Source organism: Pleurodeles waltl, chromosome 5 (assembly GCF_031143425.1).
Source record: "Pleurodeles waltl isolate 20211129_DDA chromosome 5, aPleWal1.hap1.20221129, whole genome shotgun sequence".
Taxonomy (NCBI): Eukaryota; Metazoa; Chordata; class Amphibia; order Caudata; family Salamandridae; genus Pleurodeles; species Pleurodeles waltl.
Window position 1 is genome coordinate 1,836,667,412 of NC_090444.1, and position 26,350 is coordinate 1,836,693,761.

Sequence of the window (26,350 nt, forward strand, 5' to 3'; positions counted from 1 at the left end):
GCGGAAATCCTTTGTGCACAGTCCAGCCTGAGTCCACGGCACTCTAACCTGCATTGCACGACATTCTAAGTTGGTCTCCGGTGACGTGGGACTCCTTTGTGCAACTTCGGGTGAGCACCGTTTCACGCATCCTCGTAGTGCCTGTTTCTGGCACTTCTCCGGGTGCTGCCTGCTGCTGAGAGGGCTACTTGTCTTGCTCGATGTCCCCTCTGTCCCCAGACGCAATTGCCGACATCCTGGTCCCTCCTGGGCCACAGCAGCATCCAAAAACCCTTACCGCACGATTTGCAGCTAGGAAGGCTGGTTGGCGGTCTTTCGGCGGGAAAAGACTTCTGCACAACTGTCCACGGCGTGAGGGATCCATCCTCCAAAGGGGAAGTCTCTAGCCCTTGTCGTTCTTGCAGAAACCTACGCTTCTACTGTCCAGTAGCAGCTCCTTTGCACCCACAGCTGGCATTTCCTGGCATCTGCCCATCTCTGACTTGCTTGTGACTTTTGGACTTGGTCCCCTTGTTCAACAGGTACCCGCGACTGGAAATCCATCGTTGTTGCATTGTTGGTTTGTGTCTTTCCTGCAGAATTCCCCTATCACGACTTCTATGTCCTTTGGGGAACTTTAGTGCACTTTGCACTCACTTTTCAGGGTCTTGGGGTGGGCTATTTTTCTAACCCTTACTATTTTCTAATAGTCCCAGCGACCCTCTACAAGGTCACATAGGTTTGGGGTCCATTTGTGGTTTGCATTCCTCTTTTGGAGTATATGGTTTGTGTTGCCCCTATCCCTATGTGTCCCCATTGCATCCTATTGTAACTATACATTGTTTGCACTGTTTTCTAAGACTATACTGCATTATTTTGGTATTGTGTACATATATCTTGTGTATATTTCCTATCCTCTCACTGAGGGTACACTCTTATTTTTAGTATAACTGCGTATTGTGTTTTCTTATGATATTGTGCATATGACACTAAGTGGTACTGTAGGAGCTTCACTCGTCTCCTAGTTTACCCTAAGCTGCTCTGCTAAGCTACCATTATCTATCAGCCTATGCTGCTAGACACCCTATGCACTAATAAGGGATAACTGGGCCTGGTGCAAGGTGCAAGTACCCCTTGGTACTCACTACAAGCCAGTCCAGCCTCCTACACTGTGTGAGTACAACAAATGCTTAACACTACCCTCTGATAAGCCTACTGCTCGACCACACTACCACCACGTAGAGCATTGGTATTATCTAATTTTGCCACTATCAACTTCTAAGGGGAACCCTTGGACCCTGTGCACTCTATCTCTCACTTTGAGATAGTATATACAGAGCCAATGTCCTACAAATGCCTTTCAATGGTATGCTGTCATGTATAGTGGTCCCAAAATGGCTGCCAGCAGTTCCTGGTTGAGGTGCTGGCAGCCAATAAAATTTCACCATGAGATCTGTGCTTAAGTTTCGCCCAGAGACACAATTGTTTTTTCCTTTAATATATAAAAAACTACAGAACAGATTTACACCAAAGCAGAAAAATGGTGCATTTGGGACCAAAAGTTTTCTTTCTACATGTAACTCCATCCATTGGTTCGGGCTGTAGTTGTGTTTAAAACTCCCTATGTAAATTGCATGGGGAAAAAGCTTTCTGGGACCCCCCATTTTTCACAAATCACCCCAAAACTCACATCACAGCAGCTGAATATTTTAACGGTACCAAAACACAGAATTTCACCTGTTATAGTTACAGTTATCTCAACTAACTGAAACTCGTGCACTAAGTTAACTATAACTCGCGCACATTTCTATGTTTTTTTAAATTCTATTTCCTAATTATAATGTACCTGTAACCTTTGTTTTTTCAGTGAATGTCTATGGTTTTTCTACTGTAAAATCATTTTAATTACTATATGTTAATCCAGCCATGCAGGCAGACAGGCCAACCCCCCCTATTCACTCAACCTCATGCTGTGCACAGCCCTTTGGCCATGCATGGCTGGAGTTGGCCGCTGCCTGTCTCTCTGGCTGTGTGAATAGGTGTCAGAGGGTGTATCTGGGTGAGAGTGTCTGGGTGTGAGAGTGGGTGCATTAGTGTCTTAGTCGGTGCGCCATTGTCTGTGTGGGTCTGTGAGTGAGTGCCTAAGGATTTCAGTGGGTCTGTGAGTGGGTGTGTGAGAGCATGAGTGGGTCTGTGGGTAGGTGCATGAGTTTCTGTCTGGGTGTGAGTTTGAGTGCAGTAGTGTCTTAGTAGATGCGTGAGTGTCTGTGGGTCTTTGAGTGGGTGCGTGAGTGTCTGAGTGGGTCTGTGTGTGGGTGGGTAAGGGTCTGAGTGGGTGTGTGAGTGGGAGAAAGAGATTGAGAGAGAAAGGGTAAGAGGAAGAGAGAGAGAGTTTTTAGACTTTGGTGAATGATATACTTAGAATGAGATATTTCTGGACAAATCGAAAAGAAAAATGTATTTGTCAATTAAAAAGAGTATCTGATAGAGACTTCTAGTTGCAGAATCCTTACCCAGGCGTCAGACTGGATTCCGGAGATTTTTTCTTCGAGCTGTACCCCTGTGTGCCATTAGGTGGTGTTGGTCGACTCCGCGGGCGTCATTGGCGTCGTGGTCGCCATTTATGACATCGTGGTCGTATATAGATGCCACCCCGGCGCACTGATGTCAGTTCTTTTCTTTCTGCGCCCACCTGCGTGCAGATCCAGAGAAGAGCTACCCCAGTAATTTTTTGACTAACAGACATTTTATCGAATTTGTTTTTGCCGAGTTTTGGTGAGTCAAGGGATGTCCCGTAAGACCAGATTTAAGCCCTTCGACTCCTGTCACTGCATGATGTCAATGACGGATCCGTCCCTCGTGTGTCTCTGGTGTTTGGAGCACTACCACGACCCGAAGTCATGCTCCGAGTGTCGGGCCATGATCCCGAAAGCTTTGAGAGAGCCGTCCCTGAACCTCATGGAGGCCTGACACTCGCCTCTGCGTCATTCCTGGTCCCATTTGAGAGGAAGGTCAGGAGACCAGTTGCAGAGTCACCACCGTTTATCTTCGTCCAAGTCACCTGGACATTTGGGTAAGAAGAAGTAGAAGAAGGTGAAACAATCTTCGACTTCACCCCATCGCTCGTATGACACGACATGGGAAGAGCGTGAACGCTCTAGTCCTCCGTCCTCGGAGCCTCAGCCTGGGTCTGCTCCACACCTCCCCGAATTTCCGGGAGCCGGGAGCCCAATTTAAGGAGCTCTATGAGGCCATGCGCCTCATATTTGGGCAGTCCAACCCACCCTGGGTGCCTTTGGGCCCAGGGGAGTCAGTGAGGGCCTTCTCGGGTTCAAAGTCGGCGACTTCGGTCCCAACTCCGGAGGGCACCTCAGGATCCACTTCCCGATCCGTCCCGATGCCAGTCATGTCAATGCAACCTTCCCTGGATTCGGGTCAGACGCCGATGCTCCCGGCGCTGATTGGGCCAACAGTCGACGTCGAACCTATACTCATTCCCGATGACCCGGAGCCGGAATGACGTAGCTCGACACCGATTCTGTTTTCCATGGGTCCTGCTGTTCCCAAGGTTGATCCTGAACCCTATTACTATGGATATGGATACGGGGAGAGTGTAGAGTGGTCGCTGGACCCTTTAGAATATCAGCTTGAGCCAGAACTGGACTAGGTACAGGATTTGGGTGATGCCAGTTGGTTGGACACCTCCCCTGGCATGTTCTCTCACCATACAATGGCTACGGAGGAGGAAGCGTCTTACTCTATGGTGGTGAGAATGGCGGCTGAGGTTTTGAACCATGAGCTTCCTTCTGTGGAGGTCAGGCCTAACCTCCTGACTGAAGTGCTTCAGCCTGGAGCCTCCAACTGAGAACCTCTCCTTACCTTCAACGAAGCACTTACGGATGGCCTACTGGGGATCTGGTCCAAACACAGCACAGGAGCTCCTGTGAATAGGACAATTACCCGCCACCATCGTCTGCTCTGAATGACCAAAATTTCCTTACCCAACACCCTACGACTGAGAGCCTTGTCATCCAGTCTTCTTCATCCTCTGGCGCATTCCCTACTGCTCCCCAGTCAGGGAATCAAAAAGACTGGACAATTTAGGGAAGAAGATGTTTTCTTCTGCCAGTCTAGCGCTGCGGTCCATGAACACCGCATGCCTTTTGGGCCGCTATTCCCATACTCTCTGGGATATGGTTGCTCAAGTGCTGCCTCAAGTTCCGGAAGAGGCCCGGAAGTTCTCTCCCAAGCCATGACAGATGGGAGAGACGCAGCCAAGTTCATGATCCGTTGTGGACTGGATACGACCGACTCACTAGGCAGAATGGTTGCTTCGACAGTGGCACTGAAACGCCATGCCTAGTTGAGGACGTCTGGCTTTTCAAAGGATGTCCAGCAATCTTTGATGGACATGCCCTTTAATAGCACTATTCTCTTCGGAGACAAGGCGGACTCAGCGCTCGAGCACTTTAAGGTTTCCCGGGCTATGGCTCGGTCCCTTGGCCTCGCAGCCGTTTCTCGCACCCCTCAATCCACCTCTCACTCCTTTTGTGGCTTTGGAAGGGTCACACAGCTGCGTCCATTTCCACCCGGCCACCGGCCCGCCCATGCTGTACAGCCCCTGCGTGGTCACGGGATCCATCGAGCTCGTGGATCAGGTACTCAGCGGGCAGCCCAGTCCACCCCTGCCCCCCTCTTCTGCCTCAAAACCCTCCTAGTCAGTTGGGATGTCAGGGACCCGTTGGTGGCAGAATTTGCCATCATTTGCCCCACTGGGAATCCATTACCACAGACAGGTGGGTTTTACAGAGCAGCCGAAGTGGCTACTCCCTCCCCTTCGAGACTTCTCCTCCAGCCATGCCACCATCGTTCGATCACCTGTCGGAGGATCATTTGGCACTTCTCCGCAAGGAAGTAAATACTCTCTTGGCCAAGGGAGCCATAGAGAGGGTCGCTGGGCCAGAAGTAGGCCGTGGTTACTATTTCTGCTACTTTCTGGTGCCCAAAAAGGACAAGGGTCTTCACCCTATCCTAGCCCTATGGTCCCTCAATCTCTTCCTCAAGAAGGAGTAGTTCAAGATGTTAACCTTGGCTCAGGTCCTTTCTGCCCTGGACTCTGGAGACTGGATGGTTGCGTTGGACTTGCAGGTCGCCTTTTTCCATATTCCCGTCCTGCCGACCCACAGACGTTACCTACGATTCGTGTTAGGTCACAAGCACTTTCAGTTCACCGTGCTCCCCTTTGGCCTTACCAGTGCCCCTAGGGTGTTGATGAAAGTGATGGCAGTGGTTGCAGCTCATCTGCACAGGTTAGGGGTCCCAGTCTTCCCCTACCTCGACGACCGGCTGTTGAAGGCAGACACGCCCCAGAAAGTTGTTTCCCACCTCCAGACTACGGCAAACCTCCTGCATTCGCTGGGGTTCACTGTCCACGTGCCGAAGCCACACCTGACTCCCTCTCAGATGCTTCCTTTTATCGGAGCTGTTCTGGACACAGTGCAGTTTCTGGCTTATCCTCCCAAAAAGTGAGCCCAGGATATTTGGGCTATGATACCGATGTTTCAGCCTCTATCCTGGATTTCGGTGAGACTGACTCTGAGGCTGCTGGACCTCATGGCATCCTGCTGGTCCAACAAGCCAGATGGCATATGCAGGCTTTGCAGTGTGATCTGAAGTTCCAGTGTGCGCAGCATCAGGGAAATCTCTCCGACATGGTTCAGGTCTCAGAGGGACCTGCGAGTGGTGGTTGTCGAATCTAGATTGAGTCAATGGCAGATCCCTCTCCCTTCCCCAACCAGATCTCACAGTAGTGACGGATGATTCACTCCTGGGATGGGGCAGCCACATGGGAGAGGCGGGGATAAGAGGCCTCTGGTCTCCGGCGGAGTCCCAACTACACATCAACCTTTTGGAGCTCTGGGCGATCCGATTTGCATTGAAAGCATTTCTTCCATTTCTCAAAGGGAAAGTAGTGCAGGTGTTCACCAATAACACCACCGCCATGTGGTATTGCAACAAGCAGGGCTGAGTGAGGTCGTGGACCCTTTGTCAAGAGGCTCTTTGCTTCTGGACATGGCTGGAATGCCAGGGCATTTCCCTGGTGGTTCAACATCTGGCAGGCTCTCTGAACGTCAAAGCAGACTAACTCAGCCATCGATGCGTAGTCGATCACAAATGGCGTCTCCATCGGAGGTGGTGCAAGGTCTCTTTCAGCAGTGGGGAGAGCCTTGGTTAGATCTGTTCGTCTCTGCAGAGAATGCGCAATGTCAGCTGTTTTGCGTGTTGGAGTTTCCAAGGTGGCACTGGCTCGGCGACGCTTTTCATCACAAGTGGAACTCAGGCCTCCTGTACGCCTTCCCGCCAATAACACTTCTGCCCACAGTTCTGAAGAAGATCATTCAAGACCAGGCCCAAGTAATCTTGGTGGCTCTGGAATGGGCATGAAGAGTCTGGTATCCCGAGCTCTTGAGCATGACCATCAATCCTCTGATCTGACTGCCCCTTCTGGAGGATCTTCTGTCGCAGCAGCAGGGGACGGTTGTCCACCCAAACCTGTCCAGTCTCCCCCTTCTTGCGTGGAGATTGAGCAGCGACAGTTGACGTCTTTTGACCTTCCACCAGAAGTCTGTAATGTCATCTTGGCAGCCAGGCATCCCTCCACCAAAATGGTATACGCCTGTCGTTGGAAGAAATTTGTGGCATGGTGTATCAACAAATCTGTGATTCCCTCTCTGCACCTCTCTCAGAGGTTCTCCTCTTTATTCTCTCTGTTTCCCAGCACGGCTCTGCTCTGGGCACTCTCAAGGGTTACTGGTCTGCCATCTCTGCCTTCTTAAGGCTACCAGACCAACCTTCTCTCTTCAAATCTCCCATTGTTGGGAGGTTTCTTAAGGGCCTCACTCATATGTTTCCTCCTGTCCCATTCATCATGCCCCAGTGGGATTTGAACTTGGTCCTCACATACCTCATGTGTGCCCCTTTCGAGCCGCTCTACAACTCTCCTTTAAGGCTCTTAAACCTTAAAACACCTTTCTTGAGTGCTATCACCTCTGCTCGCAGGGTAAGTGGGCTTCAGGCTCTTCCTTCAAAGCCACCATCCCTAGCAGTGCATCCTGACAAAGTGGTGCTTTTTACCAGGGCTTCCTTTCTTCCCAAAGTAGTAATGCCTTTTCACGTAGGCCAATCTATCACCTTGCCTACTTTTTATGCACCCCCCATCCCTCTGTTGAGGAGGCGAGACTCCACCGTCTGGATCCAAAAAGAGCGTTGGCGTTCTAGCTAGATCGTACCAAAGATTTCAACTCTTTGTTCGATATGTGGGTGTGAAGAAAGGGAAGGCGGTGCAGAAGAGGACCATCTCACGATGGGTAGTCCTCTGCATCAAGATGTGCTACACTTTGGCTGAAAAGCAACCCCCTGAGGGTTTGCACGCTGATTCTACCAGAACAACTGCTGCTACCACAGCGTTAGCACGTGGAGTTCCAGTCCTGGATATCTGTCAGGCTGCAACATGGGCATCCTTACATACTTTCACCAAACACTACTGTCTGGACAGTCAGGTCCACAGGACAACTATTTTGGCCTTTCGGCCCTTCAGGATTTTTTGCTGTGATCTTAGTTCGCAGCCCACTACCGTGGATGGTAATGCGTGGGTATCTATTCAAAGGTAATGAATCTGAATCTAGAAGTCTCTATCAGATGTACAAGTTACTTACCTTCAGTAACGATATATCTGATAGAGACATATTCTAGTTGCTGATTCCTTACTGACCTGCCCATCCTTCCCGCACTACGAACTGATTTCTAGGGACAGGTACTTCCCTCTAAGGGCCCTAGTTTTGGCACACCATTCTCAGTGTTCTTCATGGCTCCGCGCTACTCGCATGGAAATGCGTGAAATGAAACTGACCTCAGCGCACCAGGGTGGCACCTATATACCACTGCGACATCATCACGGCGACCAGGACACCAACGACACCAGCGGAGTTGACCAACGCCACCTAACGGCACGCAGGGGTACTGCTCAAAGAAAAAAATTCCGGATCCAGTCTGACGCTTGGGGAAATACAAAGGTAAGGAATCTGCAACTAGAATATGTCTCTACCAGATATATTTTTACTGAAGGTAAGTCAATTGTACGACATCGCCTCTCAGTATCAACCTTAAACTTTCAAAGTAGGGAAATGACCACAGACACACCTGGCCTAGAAGCCTCAACTTTCAGTGTGAGGGTCTGTGACCTTAACCATTATGCCACAGATGACTGCTTACTGTAGTCATTGCATGGAGAAACCATTGCAATGACTATCTCTCTCTCTCTCCCTCCCTACCCAGTATCGGATGGAAGATGGAGAGGGAGTTACAGGACCATGGGGGGAGCTCAAGGCCCCACGGTCCTAGCCTGCTCCCCCGTCCCATGGGAGCCGGCACTGCTCCCACAAGCAGGGAGCTGTTTTAAATAGCATCTAACTTCTTATGGGAGCACTGCCTTCGTCTGCTTCCCTGCACGCATATTGGTGGGGACACGTGTTATAGTTACCTTAGGGCACGTATTATAGTTACTTAATATAACTCTAACTATAACAAGTGAATTTCTATGGTTTGGTACACTTAAAATGTGAGCCTAACTGTAATGTGGCGCAATAAATTTATGTTGCACAATTTATTTAATTATATCATGAACAATTAATTGAGCTAATTTGAGGGGCTGGCATGATTTTTGGACTCCATAACAATAACAATATTTCCAGTAGCCTTGCTCTTTCCCTAGCTAGCCAACTCCTGACCCTACTCCAACCCACTCTACGCTTCGCCCAGTAATTAATTTCCAGTAGAACAACCATTTTCCTGGGTTAGGAAACAAGTTAGTGTTAGTAATGGTTGATGTTTAAGGCAAATCTTTTGGCTAGGTTTAGGTTTGGGTATGGAGAGGTTGGATGGTAATGGAAGGTAGAAGATGGACCAGTGTTGAAGAGATAAATATATGCTCAGGGAATACAAACCATTGCATAAAATCACAATCCTAAAAAACTCAGTAATTGTCAGAATAGGGTTATAAATCTTCACATTTAAATTACCTAATTTATAGTAAGCAGTTTTATATATATATACGCACTGTGCCAGCTGATTGTACAATGCATGATCTTGTGGACAATGTGAAATTAGAAATTATGGAAAGCAATTAAATTCTTCCAGAAATCTTGGCAGTTAAGTCTTGCTTACTCCCGGTCCATGAATTTGACAAAGTGGGCAGTAAGCCTGATGTCTTTGCCCTGAAATCATAGGTCAACCGCCACTTGACAGCTACTCACCTGTGGTCCTCTAAATAAAGACTTCAGCCAGAGACATATTTTTCATTCAAAAGAGGGGCAAGTGCATAGTACATGGTTTCTTCAGAAAAGGACAGAAATCGCAGGAGTTATCTTTATGTACGTCCCCATTTTTGATCCACTTCTCTGACATCAAAGAGTCCCATCGGTAATCTTAAAAACTTCATCTTAGAGTTTCTCACCAGAAGTAGAGACAAATAAGCTTGGACCTTCATCGTCATATAGGTTGTTCCTGCATGTCAATTATGGGCCTTTAATTGTAGGGCCAGTAGATCTTACTATACTGCAGAGCTTAATTTGTGCTTGTTGTTTCCGGTGCTGAGCACCGGCACTCATTTGTGAGGGCCGGGGCTTATTCTTAGGCCTCAAGCATTTGCTGCGAGCAAAAGACACATATGTGAAAGACGGAAGAAGGAAAAACTAAAAAGCGTCATAAAGGGAGAAAGTAGAAAGTTGCAGGATGAGCTGAAGGGGCGGGGTGGCCGTAAATGGATTGAAGAGGCCCGAGATGGCTTCAGGATTACGCTGCCTCAGTATTCAGTGCTTGCAGATTTAATTACAGCAGCCTCGTGTTTAAGAGAAGCGCTTTGAGCACCGGCACCTCCTAATATACAAATTAAGCACTGCTATACTGATAATATTTTTACCGCCTTTACTAAGAGGGATTTTAAAACCCCATATGATATGTTCTGATCTCATGGTTGGCTTATTTTCAGGTCTTCCAGTAGCTTCTACACTGTAATCTGTCAGGGCAATGATGGTGAGTTATACAGATCGTTGACCAGGTGGAACCTAAATATCCCCCTTCAGCTTTATTTAATTCAAACCAAAGGTTCAATACAGTGGTTGTTTGCGCCAATGTTTGATCTAAATCTGATAGAGACTTCTAGCTGCAGCTTCCTTACCTTAGAATTCCCTGGCGTCAGCTTTGAATCCGGAGTTTATTGTGAGCAGTACCGTGTGCGCGCGCCGTCGGACGGCGTCGTTCGGATCCGCGTGCGTCGACCAGCGTCGCATGTGTCGTCAGCATCGTTGGAGTTGTCTATGACGTCACGCTTGTCTATATAGACGCCGTCTCGGCGCGCGTATGTCAGTTCTTTTCCTTCCGCGACGGTTAAGTGCAGTTTTGGAAAGAGCTACCCTGCTTCGACGGTTTGTCAACGCTTTTTTGACTGTTTGGAGTCATGTCTTCGAGAAAGACAGGATCCAAGCCGTGTGGTGCGTGTCATCGCACCATGTCGGTGACGGATCTGCACCGAGTTTGTCTTTGGTGCTTGGACAAGGACCACGATTCCACCTCGTGCTCCGATTGTTGGGCCATGCCGCCGAAGGCCTTGAGGGAGAGATCCCTTAAGCTTCTTGCAGCCCGACATTCGTCTTCGGTCGGCGCGACTCCGCGAAGGTCACGGTCCCGCAGTAGGAGGAGGTCGTGGCACCGCTCCCGGAGCCGCAAGTCCTCTTCCTCGCACTCGAGGTCATCGGAAGGTAAGAGGCACAAGAAGAAGAAGAAGTCCAAGCGGACTTCGTCTTCACCACGCCCGTCGACTGCTGAGGCGTCTAGGGAACTTCGACGTTCCGAGCGCGGTTCTGCGGAGCCGTCGCCAGGGTCAACTCCGCATCTTCCCCCCTTTCCGGGGACCGGATCGACCCCCGCTCAAATTAAAGAATTTTACGAGGCCATGCGTCTCGTCTTTGAGCGGGCTGTACCCTCTGGTGGGTCTACAGGCCCCGTGGGGTCAGCAGGGGCCCCTTCGGATTCGACGCCGGCGGCTTCGGCCTCGGCGCCGTTGGGGACCTCAGGATCCGATAACGGATCTGGACCCTAGTTTCCTAACACAACACCCCACTCCTGAGAGCTTGGTTGTCCAAGCCTCTACTTCACGTGGTGCCTTCCCTTCCACTCCCCCGGATAGGGAATCCAAGAGGCTGGATCAGCTTGGGAAGAAGATGTTTTCTTCCTCCAGCCTGGCATTGAGGTCTGTAAACACCTCTTGCCTATTGGGCCGTTATTCCCATACTTTATGGGATACGGTGGCGAAAGTGCTGCCCCAGGTCCCGGAGGGCGTACGGTACACTCTCACCCAGGCTGTAAAGGATGGGAGAGATGCAGCCAAGTTTACAATCCGGTGTGGCTTGGATACGACCGACTCGCTGGGCAGAGCGATTTCATCGTCAGTGGCCCTACGTCGCCACGCCTGGCTACATTCTACTGGTTTTTCAGGGGATGTCCAGTCCAGCTTGATGGACATGCCCTTTGATGGCTCTCGCCTTTTTGGCGAAAAGGCAGGCTCCGTGCTTGAGAGGTTCAAGGATTCTCGAGCCACGGCCAGATCCTTGAACCTTTCAAGGCCGGCACGACAGCAGTCTGTTTTTTGCCCCTTCTGAGGCTTCGGGAGGGGTGTGGTGCCACGCCAGCCACAATTTAGCCACCATCCTCAGGCTTCACAGCATCCCGGTAGAGGACGTGGTCGTGGTACCATCAGATCCAGAGGGTCTGGCCAGAGGTCAACCGCCACACAGCCCCCCTCCACTGCGCCCAAGCCCTCCTAGTGTGGTTCTGCAGGATCACGTCCGTCCAGTTGGAGGGAGGATTTGTTTTCATCTCCCTCACTGGCTTTCCATCACCACGGACAAGTGGGTCCTGCAGATCATACGGAAGGGCTACTCCCTTCCCTTCCAGTCTTTCCCTCCTTCTATCCCTCCGACAAAGGAATGGCTGATGGAGGACCATTTAGCTTTGCTCCGCGAGGAAGTTTCGGCTCTTTTGGCCAAGGGAGCCAAAGAAAGAGTCCCGATATCAGAAGTAGACAGTGGTTGTTATTCCCGTTACTTTCTGATTCCCAAAAAGAAAAAAGGCCTTCGCCCTATTTTGGATTTAAGGGACGTCAATCTCTTCCTCAAGAAGGAGAAATTCAGGATGCTCACTCTTGCTCAGGTTTTGTCTGCCCTAGACCAAGGAGACTGGATGGTAGCGTTGGATTTGCAGGATGCGTATTTCCATATTCCTGTCCTGCCAAGCCCCAGGCGTTACCTGCGGTTCAAGGTTGCCCATGAGCACTTTCAGTTTACTGTGCTTCCTTTCGGTCTCACCAGTGCCCCTCGGGTGTTCACAAAGGTGATGGCGGTGGTGGCAGCTCATTTGCGCAGATCAGGGATTTCAGTCTTCCCCTACCTGGACGATTGGCTGTTGAAGGCTCCTACACCCCAGACTCTCGTCACCCACCTCCAGACGACGGCGGACCTCCTGCATTCGCTGGGGTTCACTATAAATGTGCCGAAGTCACACCTGACTCCCTCTCAGAAGCTCTCTTTCATCGGAGCTGTTCTGGACAAAGTGCAGTATCAGGCTTATCCTCCCGATCAGCGGGTTCAGGATATTCAGGTTATGATTCCGATGTTTCGGCCTCTATCCTGGATCTCGGTGAGACAGACTCTGAGGCTGCTGGGACTCATGGCTTCCTGCATCCTGTTGGTCAAGCATGCCAGATGGTGCATGAGGGCTCTGCAGTGGGACCTGAAGTTCCAATGGGCACAGCATCAGGGAAATCTTACCGACGTAGTTCAGATCTCGGAGAGGACTGCGGAAGATCTGCAGTGGTGGCTAGTGAACTGCGAGTGGGTCAAGGGCAGACCCCTCTCCCTTCCCCAACCAGATCTAACGGTAGTGACAGATGAGTCACTTCTGGGATGGGGCGGCCATCTGGGGGAGGTGGAGATCAGAGGTCACTGGTCTCCAGCGGAATCGGGGCTCCACATCAACTTGTTGGAGCTTCGGGCGATCCGGCTAGCATTAAAAGCATTTCTTCCTGTTGTGAAAGGGAAAGTGGTGCAGGTGTTCACGGACAACACTACCGCAATGTGGTACTGCAACAAGCAGGGCGGTGTGAGGTCGTGGACCCTTTTTCAAGAGGCTTTACGCCTCTGGACATGGCTGGAACAGCAGGGCATGACCCTGGTGGTTCAACACCTGGCAGGTTCTCTGAACACCAGAGCAGACAAACTCAGTCGAAAATGCTTAGAGGATCACGAATGGTGTCTCCATCCGGAGGTGGCGCAAGGACTCTTTCAGCAGTGGGGAGAGCCTTGGTTAGATCTGTTCGCCTCCACAGAGAACGGGCATGAATGTCAGCAGTTTTGCGCGTTGGAGTTTCCAAGGGGGCTATCGCTAGGCGACACTTTTCATCACAGGTGGAGTTCAGGCCTCCTGTACTCCTTTCCACCTATACCACTTCTTCCCAGAGTTCTCAAGAAAATCAAGAACGACCGGGCCCAAGTAATCCTTGTGGCTTCGGATTGGGCACGGAGAGTTTGGTATCCAGAGCTTCTCAAAATGAGCATTGGTCCTCCAATCAGGCTGCCTCTTCGGGAGGATCTTCTATCGCAGCAGCAGGGGAAGGTTCTCCACCCGAACCTGTCAACTCTGCGCCTTCATGCGTGGAGATTGAGCGGCGACAGTTGATGGTTTATGACCTCCCTCCCGAGGTCTGTGATGTCATTCTGGCAGCCAGGAGTCCCTCTACTAAATCGATCTACGCCTGCCGTTGGAAACGTTTTGTTTCTTATTGTTGAGAGGTCTATTGATCCTCTTTCTTCTTCTCTGTCTAACATCCTTTTGTTTATTTTGTCTCTCGCCCAGCAGGGTTCCTCCTTGGGGACTCTTAAGGGCTATCTTGCAGCCTTATCGGCTTTTCTTCAGTTGCCTGATCAACCATCTCTGTTTAAATCACCTATAGTATAGAGGTTTTTGAAAGGGCTTGTACATCTGTTCCTTTCGTTATGCCCCAGTGGGATCTTAATCTGGTTCTTACCTTCCTTATGTGTACTCCTTTCGAGCCCTTGCATAACTGTCCTCTCCAGCTGCTCACTATTAAGACAGCCTTTTTGGTGGCAATTACATCTGCCAGGAGAGTGAGTGAGCTGCAGGCTTTATCTTCTAAACCTCCTTATCTCATGATATATCCTGACAAGGTGGTGTTGAGAACTCGAGCCTCTTTCCTCCCCAAGGTGGTGACCCCTTTCCATCTGGGTCAAAATATCACCCTGCCCACCTTCTTTGCACCACTGCATCCCTCTAAGGAAGAGGAGCGTCTCCATCGACTGGACCCAAAAAGAGCGTTATTGTTCTACCTTGACCGCACTAAAGAGTTCCGGGTGGACGACCAACTCTTTGTGGGGTACGTTGGTGCAAAGAAGGGTCGGGCAGTACAGAAGCGATCCATTTCGCGCTGGGTCGTTCTCTGTATAAAAATATGCTACGCTTTGGCGAAGAAGCAGCCTCCTGAGGGCTTGAGAGCTCATTCCACTAGGGGGAAAGCTGCTACCACTGCATTGGCACGTCGCGTAAAGGTGGTGGACATATGTCAGGCCGCAACGTGGGCTTCTTTACACATGTTTGCGAAGCACTACTGCCTGGATAGCCAGGTGAGGAGAGAGGGGCATTTTGGCCATTCTGTCTTGCTGGACTTCCTTGTATAAAAACAAACAAAAAAAATCTCCTTCAGACCCACCACGGGTTATAGCTTGGGTATCTATTCTAAGGTAAGGAAGCTGCAGCTAGAAGTCTCTATCAGATGAACAAGTTACTTACCTTCGGTAACAAAGTATCTGGTAGAGACTCTATCTAGCTGCAGATTCCTTACACCCGCCCAAGCTTCCCCGCTCTGGGGAAATTTTTTCTCATGTACATATGTGTATATATATATATATATATATATATATATATATATATATATATTTATATATATATATTTCATTTTGGCAACTTTTTGCCTTTCTTACAGGCATGATAGTGTTTTTCTCCAAACAGTCAAGGAGGTTAAAAGTGTATTGGTTGGTTCTTTCATGACTCTGTGCTTCTGGCACGGGAAGTTGTGTAAAAGAACTGACATACGCGCGCCGAGACGGCGTCTATATAGACAACCGTGACATCATAGACGACTCCAACGACGCTGACGACGCACGCGGAGCTGGTCGACGCACGCGGATCCGAACGATGCCGTCCGACGGCACGTGCACAGGGTACTGCTCACAAAAAACTCTGGATTCGAAGCTGACGCCAGGGAATTCTAAGGTAAGGAATCTGCAGCTAGATAGAGTCTCTACCAGATACTTCGTTACCGAAGGTAAGTAACTTGTTCTTCAAGCCTTATCTAGAGTTCTCTTGTGCAATTTGGAAGCCTGAATATTTGATTAAAGAGTCTTGATTGTTGCTTATTTAACCAGCTCCCAAATTTGTTTGGCAATATTTTAAGGCCGTAAGATAATGAAGGACAGAATTCAGCCTTAATGACCTGTAGTAATGGTGATATCGAGGGGCCTGTGATGTGATTTGCAATTTTGAAAAGGCCTACAGCTTGTATTTGCAGAGTTTACAGATGAGTGACTGATGTTCCCGAGGCCTGAAACTCAATACCTAAATGCTTGTATAAACTGGCATTGTCAATTGTATGATCCCCTATTTTTCAGGACTAGGGAAGTCCCTTGCGGATCATTGTGAAGGTGACAATTTTTTTCAGGATTTATTTCTAATCTATTTATCTTACAGTGTTAAGACAGGTTGTTAAGAGAGTTTTGAAGCCCAACCGCAGAGTCCAGTAACACTGTGTCATCAGCGTATTGCAAAAGTGAAGTGGTTGGCTATTAAATCTCAGAGGGCAAGTTTTTAGGGTTTTCAGAGAAGGTTTGAGGCCTACAGTAACTATATTATAAAAGATGGGGACCAGAATACGACCTTGTTTCAGTCCTTTGCTTATGTGGACTCTTTTAGATAGGGCGCTGTCCTTGCTAAGTCTAACTTGGATCCAGTTGCTAGAATAAAGTGCGATAACGGGGTTCAGTATTTTCCAGTTTCTACCATAGCTTAGCTCTGTCAATGCTATCACACGTTTTTTATAGTCAATAAAACATGCATGTAAAGCTCATTTGTTAGCCGGATTTTATGTAATAGAAAGGCGAGTTTTGTAACATTATCTAAGGCTCCACATTGTTACAAAAAGCCAGTTTGTGTCCATGATATTACATGTGCTTGGTTGGCCCAATTTTGTAGTCCTTTTAAAATGAGTGAGGCAAAAAAATTGGAATCCTATTCAAGTGGGGCAAAGCAAGGCTATGAACCTATAATTCTGGAGTCATCCTTACTTCCTTTGTTATGTATGGGTACTGTATACGCCCTTTACCACGATGGAAGAATCGTGCTGGTGAGGAGTATGTTACCAAACACACTGCATATTGCATTGCTCCCAAATTTCAAGTAATCTTTGAAAATTGCAGTGGGGAGGCCATTTGGCCCTGGGGCTCCATTATTTCTTCCTTTGGGTACATGGATTGGCTCCAGAGATACAGGTCTTCCCCTGAATCCGATGGATTGCCCGTGATTGGAGATGCTGTAAGTGGGGCCGGTGCTGGTATTTGCGTTGGATTACTCATTGTTCACACTACTGTAAGCGGGCAAATGCTGGTTCATGGGTTAACTCCGTGGAGCTGCTTAAGCTAGCCACATAAGATGCCCACCTAGTGCTGTTCGGTTGTCTTGGTGGTTGTATTGCAGTTATGAGAATGTACCCATTTCCAACTATCGGAGTGGCATGATTGACCTTATAGTCTTGAATCTGGAGCACCAACCTTTGTGAAAAATGGTCACTTTCCAGGCGGAGTTCTGTTTGAAACTCTATCAGCTGTTTGAATAGGGACACCGACAGGAGCGTGTAGTCCAAGAGAGTGCTATGTGTAAATGCTGCTGGTTGGTCCTTACTAAGCTGGCCATTCAGGGCACACAGCCACAGTACATGAAGAGCTTCACCCAGTGTATCCCCTATTGCGTCTCGACATTGAGGATGGAACAGGGGAGGAGGGACGTTCTGTATTGAATCTGTCTGCCTCGTTGATTCTAGGATGTCGGAGAAGCTGAACTAGTTCAGGTTGAAGTCTCCTGTCACTAATATTTCTGACTGTGGTTTTCCATGATGATTTTGTGAAGATGGCTGCTTTAAGTATAGACACAACAGACATTTTATCTTCTGGCACTTAGTTGGGAGTTATGAAATCCCCAGAATCCATGATTTATGTGATCTTATTTGCTTTATTTTACAGTTCATGGAGAGTCGGCAGAAGATTGCTAGTCCTCCCGCTGGTTAACTTTTGATGGCCCTTTTATGAGCTGGATTAACAAACTGTAACAAAAGGATTGGTGACTATGCTTAGGAGCAAGGAAGGAAAGGAATACCATAACTAAAGCAGTGGGTGTAATTAAAAAAGGAACTTGACTTGCCACTCTTCCCAACAACAACGTGCTCCTCCTGTCCCTTCTCCTCATGCTGCTCCAGACTGTTTTCCTCCATGTCTGCTTCGGCTGCCCCTTGGAAAAACAAAAGGCACTTATTTAGGAATATCACTACCAACTGCAGTATTTGCACAAGTAAAAAACAATGCCTAATACATCTGAAATTATTTATTTGCAAAATATCACTTTAAAATGTTTACTGCTGCATTTAAAATTTAAAATAATTGGACAAATGGCTAGGAATGGAGTTGCGAAAGGACCAAGAGGAGAAATGTAATGATAGATAAAGGAGAGGTTGCTGTCACAGTGTGAAATAATGAGAGAAATAGGGTGAATAGGACACAGGAGGAAATAGGCTGAGGAAAAAGAAGAGAATGTAAAAGGAGGTGTGTAAAGTTAATAAAGGATACAAACGTCCATAAAGGGGAAGTTAGAAAATAGGCATAAATAAAAACTGGAAAATACAGAAGGACATATTGCGTGTTAATTGTTCAGTCTAAGAAGAGTAAATGAGGAAATATGGCTTATCACCAAATGGAATTTCTTCCTGCATAGTGGTGGCAGCAGCATCACCTTCGCCCATGGGTCTCCTCTTTGGTGGTCCTGAAAGGAGGAAAACTAAAACAGATGCTGAATAGTAGCAGTATCCATAATACAAATAAAGTACATGTAATATGTTACAGGCATGTAATAATGCACAGGCAAACAAATCTGCTTGAATACCCAATCCTTTTATCCCCTTTAATAGCAATCCTAAACACAGTTTCTTGTCCTACAAATAAGTTGTAATTACAAATTATATTGTTCCTCAACTACGTTCATGCATTTATGCTATTCGAAGTAACCTGTAAGCTAAAAAACTTTCACTACACCTCATAAAGATGGTGACTGTGCAGCGACAGAAGAGTCTTAAAGGAGCCTCAGTACCCTTTCGAATGAGATCATCCCTCTCTCCGCCTTACTCCATGCTCATCAGTCTGCTGGTTCCCACGTTACCTGCTGCAGACAAGGTGGATGACCTCCATTTGCATTTAAACCTATATTTTATCAATCCTAATACCGGGCAAGTATGACATGGTGTCTGATCCCAGTCCTGCCGACAACCACTATAGTACCCAGGTTTTAAGCAGAGAGCAGCTCCTTTATATGGAACAATCTACAACACCACCAACACTCCATATCTTCTCATTTCAAATGTCTGTTTTTCTATCAGAGTTTTTAAGCATAGGATTAGCGCAGTGCCACCCAGGCTGAGCTGGAATGTGACAAAGCCTCTTGCCATTTTTCCAGCAAAGTCTTTAAGTATAGGATTAGCAAGTGTCATCCATGTCAAGCTGCAAAATGACAAAACATGTTTACCATTCCAGGCTCAGTAGTACAGCTATAGATTGGTAAAATGCCAGTCACGCCGCTCTGGAATGTATAATGCAACCCATGACATGTTTTGCTCTTATTAGAGCTCATCAGAGAGGTGGCCAGATTTGGAGAGAAGGTGTTGTTGTAGAGTGTTCAATATAAAGGAACTATTTTCCTAAAACTACTCAGAGTGCCCCCCTCTTTTGCATATGTGCATATATATGTACACACACACACAGTCACCACCGGGAAGTCAACGTTTCCATTGTAAAAACACTTTTTAGTTTACCTATAACTTTGATGCCATTTGACAAATTTTCACAAAACTTTCCCAAAGAAAAGTTTCATCCACCTCAGCTACTTCTTGGAAGGTTTCTGGGGCGATCTAGCAAGTGGAGGGGGCCAAGAAAAAAGGGGACATCCAAAAATGTGTTTTCCCCATTCATTATTCGACCGGTAAATTGAACAATGATACACAAAAACTGCTGAACAGAATTACACCAAATTTGGCAGAAAGATAAATCTTGGTCAAGAAAGCTTGCCTTTTGTGATGTGGTGTACATTTGTGTACACCATTTCAGTAGTTTTTTTGCAATTAATGTAAAAAAAATTGTATATTTCACACAGCAGTGGACTCACAGACCTGTCAAATCTCATTGGCTGCCACTACACAGTGTGGCAGTATCCATCTTTGGACTTGGGATTCAGTTTCCGGTGGAAAACGATATAAGGGGCAGGGTTGGGATGCTTTGCACTCCCAAGTCTGGTGTGGGTGGTCCCAAAGGCCACCTCTTCCATGGCCCACCTTTGCCACAAATTTGAGGAGGATCCACAAATCCGTAGTGCTGGCTCCCACACCTCAAAACAAATTACTCCCCGGATGGGCCAGGGCCTGGGGTGGCAAGGGAATTACATATTTAGGGGGGGTGTACATGTGGCCCTGCTCCCCGAACCTTAAAAGGCCATGAGGACCCCATCCCTGGAGCCAACATTAAAAGAAACGCAAGTGGAGTGCACAGCCCCCTACCCTAAGCCCGGAGACCCATCCCCCAGGATTGGCTCACTAACTGTGCCACGGGGAGCCCACCCTTTGGACACTGTCGTTTCCCTACCCACAGGATATAAAACATGCAAGTTGACATTTGAAGGCTCTGCAGTGGGATCTGAAATTCCAGTGGGTGCAGCATCAGGTGAACCGCTCTGACCTGGTCCAGGTATCGGGAAGGGAACTGCAAAAGATTTGCAGTGGTAACTCACTGTAGGAAAGTAGCTTGGTGACCCCCACTGTTGGCCTGTTTGTCAGTGTGTTTGACTCTGTCTACTGGGATCCTGCTAATCAGGACCCCAGTAGTTATGTCTCACCCTTAAATTATGGTTATTGCATACTGGTAACCCAGTATTTCACCCAAAAGTGGCATACTGGTGCCCCCTTATAAGTCCCCAGTATATGGTACCTAGGTACCCAGGGCATTAGGGTTCTAGGGGATCCCTATGGGCTGCAGCATATCTTTTGCCACCCATCGGGAGCTCGTGCAAAGGCCTCTGCAGGACTGCCATTGCCGCCTGCGTGAAAAGGTGCATGCACCCTTTCACTGCCATTTACACTGCACCAGGTCGCTTATAAGTCACCCCTATAGCAGGCCCTCTAGACCTGAGGGCAGGGTGCAGAGTAACTGTGTGTGAGGGCACCCCTGCACTAGCAGAGGTGCCCCCACGACCTCCAGGACCATTTTCCCAGACTTTGTGAGTGTGGGGACATCATTTTAGGAGTGTACCGGACATAGGTCACTACCTTTATCCATCTACATAATGGTAACTCCAAACATAGGCATGTTTGGTATCAAACATGTTGGAAGCATACCCCAATGCTTTTGCAAGCATTGGTTGTATGATTCCGTGCACTCTGGGGGCTCCTTAGAGGACCCCCAGTATTGCCATTCCAGCCTTCTGAGGTTTTCCAGGCAGCCCTAGCTTCTGCCACCTCTCAGGGAGGCAGAACAAGGGATTTCCTTTGGAAGAGGGGTGTTAAAACACCCTCTCCCTTTGAAAACAGGTGTTACAGGCTTGGGAGGGTAGCCTCACCAAGCCACTGGAAATGCGTTGAAGGGCACATTTGGTGCCCTCCTTGCATAATCCAGCCTACACCAGTTCAGGGACCCCTAGTTCCTGCTGTGGCATGAAACTGGACAAAGGAAAGGAGAGTGACCACTCCCCTGTCCATCACTACCCCAGGGGTAGTGCTCAGAGCTCCTCCAGAGGGTCCCTGGGTTTTGCCATCTTGAATTCCAACTTGGCTGGGCACTCTGGGAGCACCTGAGTGGCCAGTGCCAGCAGGTGACGTCAGAGCCCTGCCCTGATAGGTGCTTACATGTTTAGCTGACTAATCCCCATTTCATGGCTATTTAGGGTCTCTCTCTTGGGTGGTTCTTCAGATTCGGATTGTAAGACTCCAGCAGGGATCCTCTGCATTCTTTACTTCACCTTCTTACCGAAGAGACTGCATCTGGACCCTTATGGAACTCTACAAACTGCAACAAAGAAGCAAACACGACTTCTGCAACATTGTCTTCAGCTCCTGCCAGCAACTGCAACTGTTTCCCGGTCGTGCATCCTCAGAGGACAGCCTTTCTTCAGCCTGCTGCAGAAGAACAAAGGAATCTCCCCTAGAGTGAAGGAGTCACTCCCCTACTTCAGCAGGCACCTCTCTGCATCGACGACCAGTGGGGTGGGTCCCCTCTCCTGAAGGTGGTGGACTGAACTGGTCCCAACGGTCCTGATGTCCTACTGTCCAACTGTGGTGGAGGTAAGCTCTTGTTTTCCCATGCAAGACAGTGCCCCCATGCACTACGTGTTTTGCAGTTGCCAAGGCTTGTTGGCACCCTTCCACAAATTTCTTTGCGCACCATACAGCTCCGACCTCCAGCATTCCTTCCTGTGAGGCACAACTTCCTGTGTGGTACTCTGGCAGCGTGGGATCCTCTGTTGTAGTGCTGCGTGGGCCTCCTTTTGCACCTCTGTCCCTGTGCTGTGGGACTCCTGTGCACGCTGCCTGGTCTTCTGTGGGCTCTCTGAGTTGCTGAGAGCCCCCTCTGACTCTTCCTCCTGGGTAGAGTCCACCAGGTCCCTCCTGGTCCCAGGCAGGACCATTTTCCGCTAACCACAAGCTTTGCGAGTGCCATGGCTTGTTGGTGGAATCCAGCGACACAAACCAGACTGCAATTCTCCATCCGGCGTGGGACATCATCTGCACCAACCAGCATCCATCTTCTTGGGTGCAGTACTGACTGTTGTTCTTCACCGGTGGTTCTTCTTTTGCACCTTTATCAGGGTTAGCAGAGGCTCCTGTTCTCCCTGGACTTTTCTGTGCTTCTTGGACTTGGTCCCCTTCTTCCACGGGTCTTCAGGTCCAGGACTCCACTGTTGGTGTCTTGCAGTCTCTTCTGGTTCTTGCATTATCTTCTTTCTCGTGTTCTTGTGTGTTCTGTGAAAGTTACTGTGATTTACTCCTGCTTTCCTGGGCTCTGGGATGGGTTCTATTATTTACCTTTGGTGTTTTCTAATACTCCTAGCACCCCGCTACACACTACACTTGCCTAGGTGGGAAACCGACATTCGCATTCCACTTTCATATGTTCCCCCTAGGCCCATTTCTGAATATTGTGATTTTCACTATTTGCACTGTTTTCTAACTGTTTTTACAGCTATTTCTGCACACTAGTGCATATAATTTTTGTATTACTTACCTCCTAAGGGCGTATAGTCTCTATGGTATTTTTGGTATTTGTGTCACCAAAATAAAGTACCTTTATTTTAGTAACACTGAGTATTTTCTTTCATGTGTGTGAGTACTGTGTGACTACAGCGGTATTGCATGAGCTTTGCATGTCTCCTAGTTAGACCTTGGCTGCTCATCCACACTACCCCTAGAGAGCCTGGCTTCTAGACACTGTCTACATTCCACTAATAAGCGATAAATGGACCTGGTATAAGGTGTAAGTACCTTAGGTACCTACTACAAACCAGGCCAGCCACCTACACTCACAGACTGCGATTGAGCCAGCGAAAAACCTCTCTGCCTTCCCCTTACAGATCTCACAGTAGTAAGAAATACATTACTTCTGGGTTGGGATGGCCATATGAGAGAGGTGGAGATCAGAAGACTCTTGCTCACTCTATGACAGGTCCACATCAGCGTGTTGGAACTGAGGGCGATTTGCCTGGCATTGAAAGTGTTTCTGGTTCAGGTGTTCACGGACAACACCACTGCCATGTGATACTGCAACAAAAATTTTGGGATGGGTTTGTGGACCCTGTGCCACAAGGCCCTCCGTCAAAAGGCCCTGCTGGAATGCCAGGGCTTTTCCTGGTGGCTAAGTATCTGGCGGGCTCTCTGAATACCAGAACAGACTAACTCAGCCTTCAAAGCCTCGTGGATCGTGAATGGTGTCTCCATCCGGAGGTGGTACAAATTCTTTTCAGAGATTGAGGAGACGCGTGGTTAGATCTGTTTGCCACCGCCGAGAATGTGTGATGTCAGCATTTCTGTACACTGGAGTTTCGAAGACGGCTCTCGCTCTGAGACACATGTAATCTCAAGGGGAACTCAGGACTCCTGTATGCCTTTCCATGAAAACCACTTCTGCCCAGAGTTCTTCATCATCAGGAATGACCGATCCCAAGGCAGGGTCCTGCACACCAACCTGCCCACTCTTCATTTACTTCCATGGAGATTGAGAAGTTGCAGATGAAAGCTTTTGTTTACGGGTAGGCGAAAAATTCCGCTGTGGTGGCGGAGTTTGCAGAGTTCTGAAAAACTCTGTGAAGTGACGGGTAGCAGAGTTTTTCTCACGCTCAACAATGTTAAGTTGGGAAGCGAGAGAAAACGTTAAGGTGGCGAGCGCAAGAGAGATTTCTGAATGTGAGCAGTTGCGGTAGGCCGCAACCGCTCATGATGAGAAAGCTGCTGCTCATGTTGACAAAGCTGCCCCTCGAGTAGAAAATCTACTTGAGCGGCAGAAAGAATTTAGCGCCCTCTGGTGCTACCCATGTTGCCGTTTGCGCTGACTTTATAGCACAGGAGAAATTCATGGGCTGAAAATCAGTGCAAACAGTGTGACTTACCCAAACTCCACCACTGGCCGAACTCTGCATAGCACAGCAGAGTTTTTTCAGCACTTAGTGGAGTTCCGCAAAGCAGACCTCCACAAACTACACCCAGCATACTGTTAACCTCCCTCCAGAAGTGTGTGATGTTATTCTGGAAGCCAGGTGTCTCTCAAGCAAAATGGTATATGCCTAATCATGGGACAAATGTGTGGATCGGTGTGCTGTCAAATCTATTGATCCACTGTCAGTGCCCTGGTCTGAAGTCCTTTTGTTTGCCTTATTTTCCTTGCCAAACAAGGCCTTGCTATCGGCACAGTTAAGGAGTAGCTTTCTGCCATCTCGGTTTTCTTGCGGTGGCCAGATCAACCCTGTCCAAGTCACTGACTGTGATACGTTCCTTGAAAGGTTTGCATCTTGTTTCACCCTACACCTTTCATTATGCCCCAAATGGGTATTGATTTAGTTCTCACCTTCTTAATGTGTTTGCAATGTGAGCCCATGCACAGTTGCCCTCTGAGACTGCTTACCATCAAAACAGTCTTCATTGTGGCTGTAACATCTGTGTTTTTGGTAACTGCCCGTAGAACTCTTTTTCTGGAGAAGCTGGTCCTTAGGACTTGTGCCTTCTTCTTACCCGAGGTGGTCACACCTTTTGACATCCGGCAGAGCATCATGCTGCCTACTTTTTTGTCCCCCACTTTATCCTACCAAGAAAGAGGAGAGACTCCACTTCCTGGATCTTAAAAGAGCATTGCCATTCTAAATTGATCGTACCAAAGACTTCAGGGTGGACAATCAACTCTTCATTGGATTTACGGTGCAAAGAACAGAAAGGCAGTCCACAAGAGAACCATCTCCAAGTAGATTGTCCTCTGCATAGAAAGCTGTGCAAGACCAAGAAACATCCCCCTGAAGGTTTGCAAGCTCATTCCGCCAGAGCCAAAGCTGCAACCACTGTGCTAATTTGAGGAGTCCTAGTCCTGGACATCTGTCAGGCAGTTACGTGGGCACCATTACACACATTTGCCAAGAGTTACTGCCTGGACAGTCAGGTTCAACTTGATGGACGCTTTCACTCTTTCAGTCCTTCAGGACTTTTTGGGCTAACAGAATCGCAGACCCTTATCCAGAGAGAGATTGCTTTGATATATTTTCTAAGGTAAGGAAAGTCTCTATCACATAAACAAGTTACTCATGTTTGGTAAAGCCTTATTTAGTAGAAACTCTATCTAACCACAGGTTCTTTCCCAACCCTTCCATCCTCCTCTTTCTGCGAACTGTACATCTCACATCAAAGAGATCATTCAGAACTTCAATTTGTCACACTGGGAATTCCACCTCAGTATGGTTCTGTGTTTGTGAAGCAGAAAAGTTGTCACAAACTGAGGGCAGCCCACTGTGGTGATACTATATATATATATATATATATATATATATATATATATATATATATATATGCAAAAAACAAAAGAGAACTCTGGGAAGTTCCCAATTTTAGGTGGAGAGCTGCTCTAGTAAGGAGCACCCTGCAACACCAGCGACACTCTAGATTTGCTCACCTCAAATGTCTGCTTAACTTGCAAAGGTTTTAAGCATAGGATTAGCACAGTGCTATCCTCGCCGAGCTAGATAGTGACAAAGTCTTTTGCCATTTGTACAACAAAATCTTTAAGCATCACTCTAACCCTGAAAGGGCCTTGGTTTGACTTATACTGGGTGCTCCCTTGTGTCTGGACAAAGCTATACCCCTCTGAAGAGCTCTAATGAGAGCGAAACACGTGTCAGGGGTTGCTTTACTCATTCCAGGTTGGCTTGGACGGTATTTGACCAGTCCAAAGCTGTATTACAGTGCCTGGAGTGGTAAATGGCTTTTGTCATTTTACAGCTCGGCGAGGATGACACTATGTCAATCCTATGCTTAAAGATTTTGTTGTGTGCTTATGCCCAGTGCTACTGTTGAGAAGGAAAACACACCTAAAGTCTGGCTTTATTAAAGAAAATTGTAGCCGTCAGATATTGCTTCTCCACAAAAGACAGTCAATTTTTTGGGAAGCTTACATTTTACATATTTTAAATTAATTGTTATATTTTATATATTTTGGGATTTTTTATGATTATGTAATCACTGACTGATTTTAAATGGTCATATGATTGTATTTGATATTTGATTATGTCTACACAATAAATATGTATTACTGCTACCAAATAAGGCATTACTGAAGGTAAGTAACTCTTTCTACAAAGGCATAGCGCAAACCCTGGCAGACCCTTCAGTGCAAGGTGTCCCAACCATCCAGGGCCC

At 47.9% G+C, this 26,350-nt stretch overlaps 1 protein-coding gene across 1 annotated transcript in view; it reads left to right on the plus strand.

Annotated features, from left to right (window-relative positions):
- The window catches only part of DNAH8 (dynein axonemal heavy chain 8), a 9,979,189-nt gene that overhangs the window by 4,776,062 nt on the left and 5,176,777 nt on the right, over nucleotides 1-26,350 (plus strand). The gene's annotated exons all lie outside the window — the stretch shown is intronic.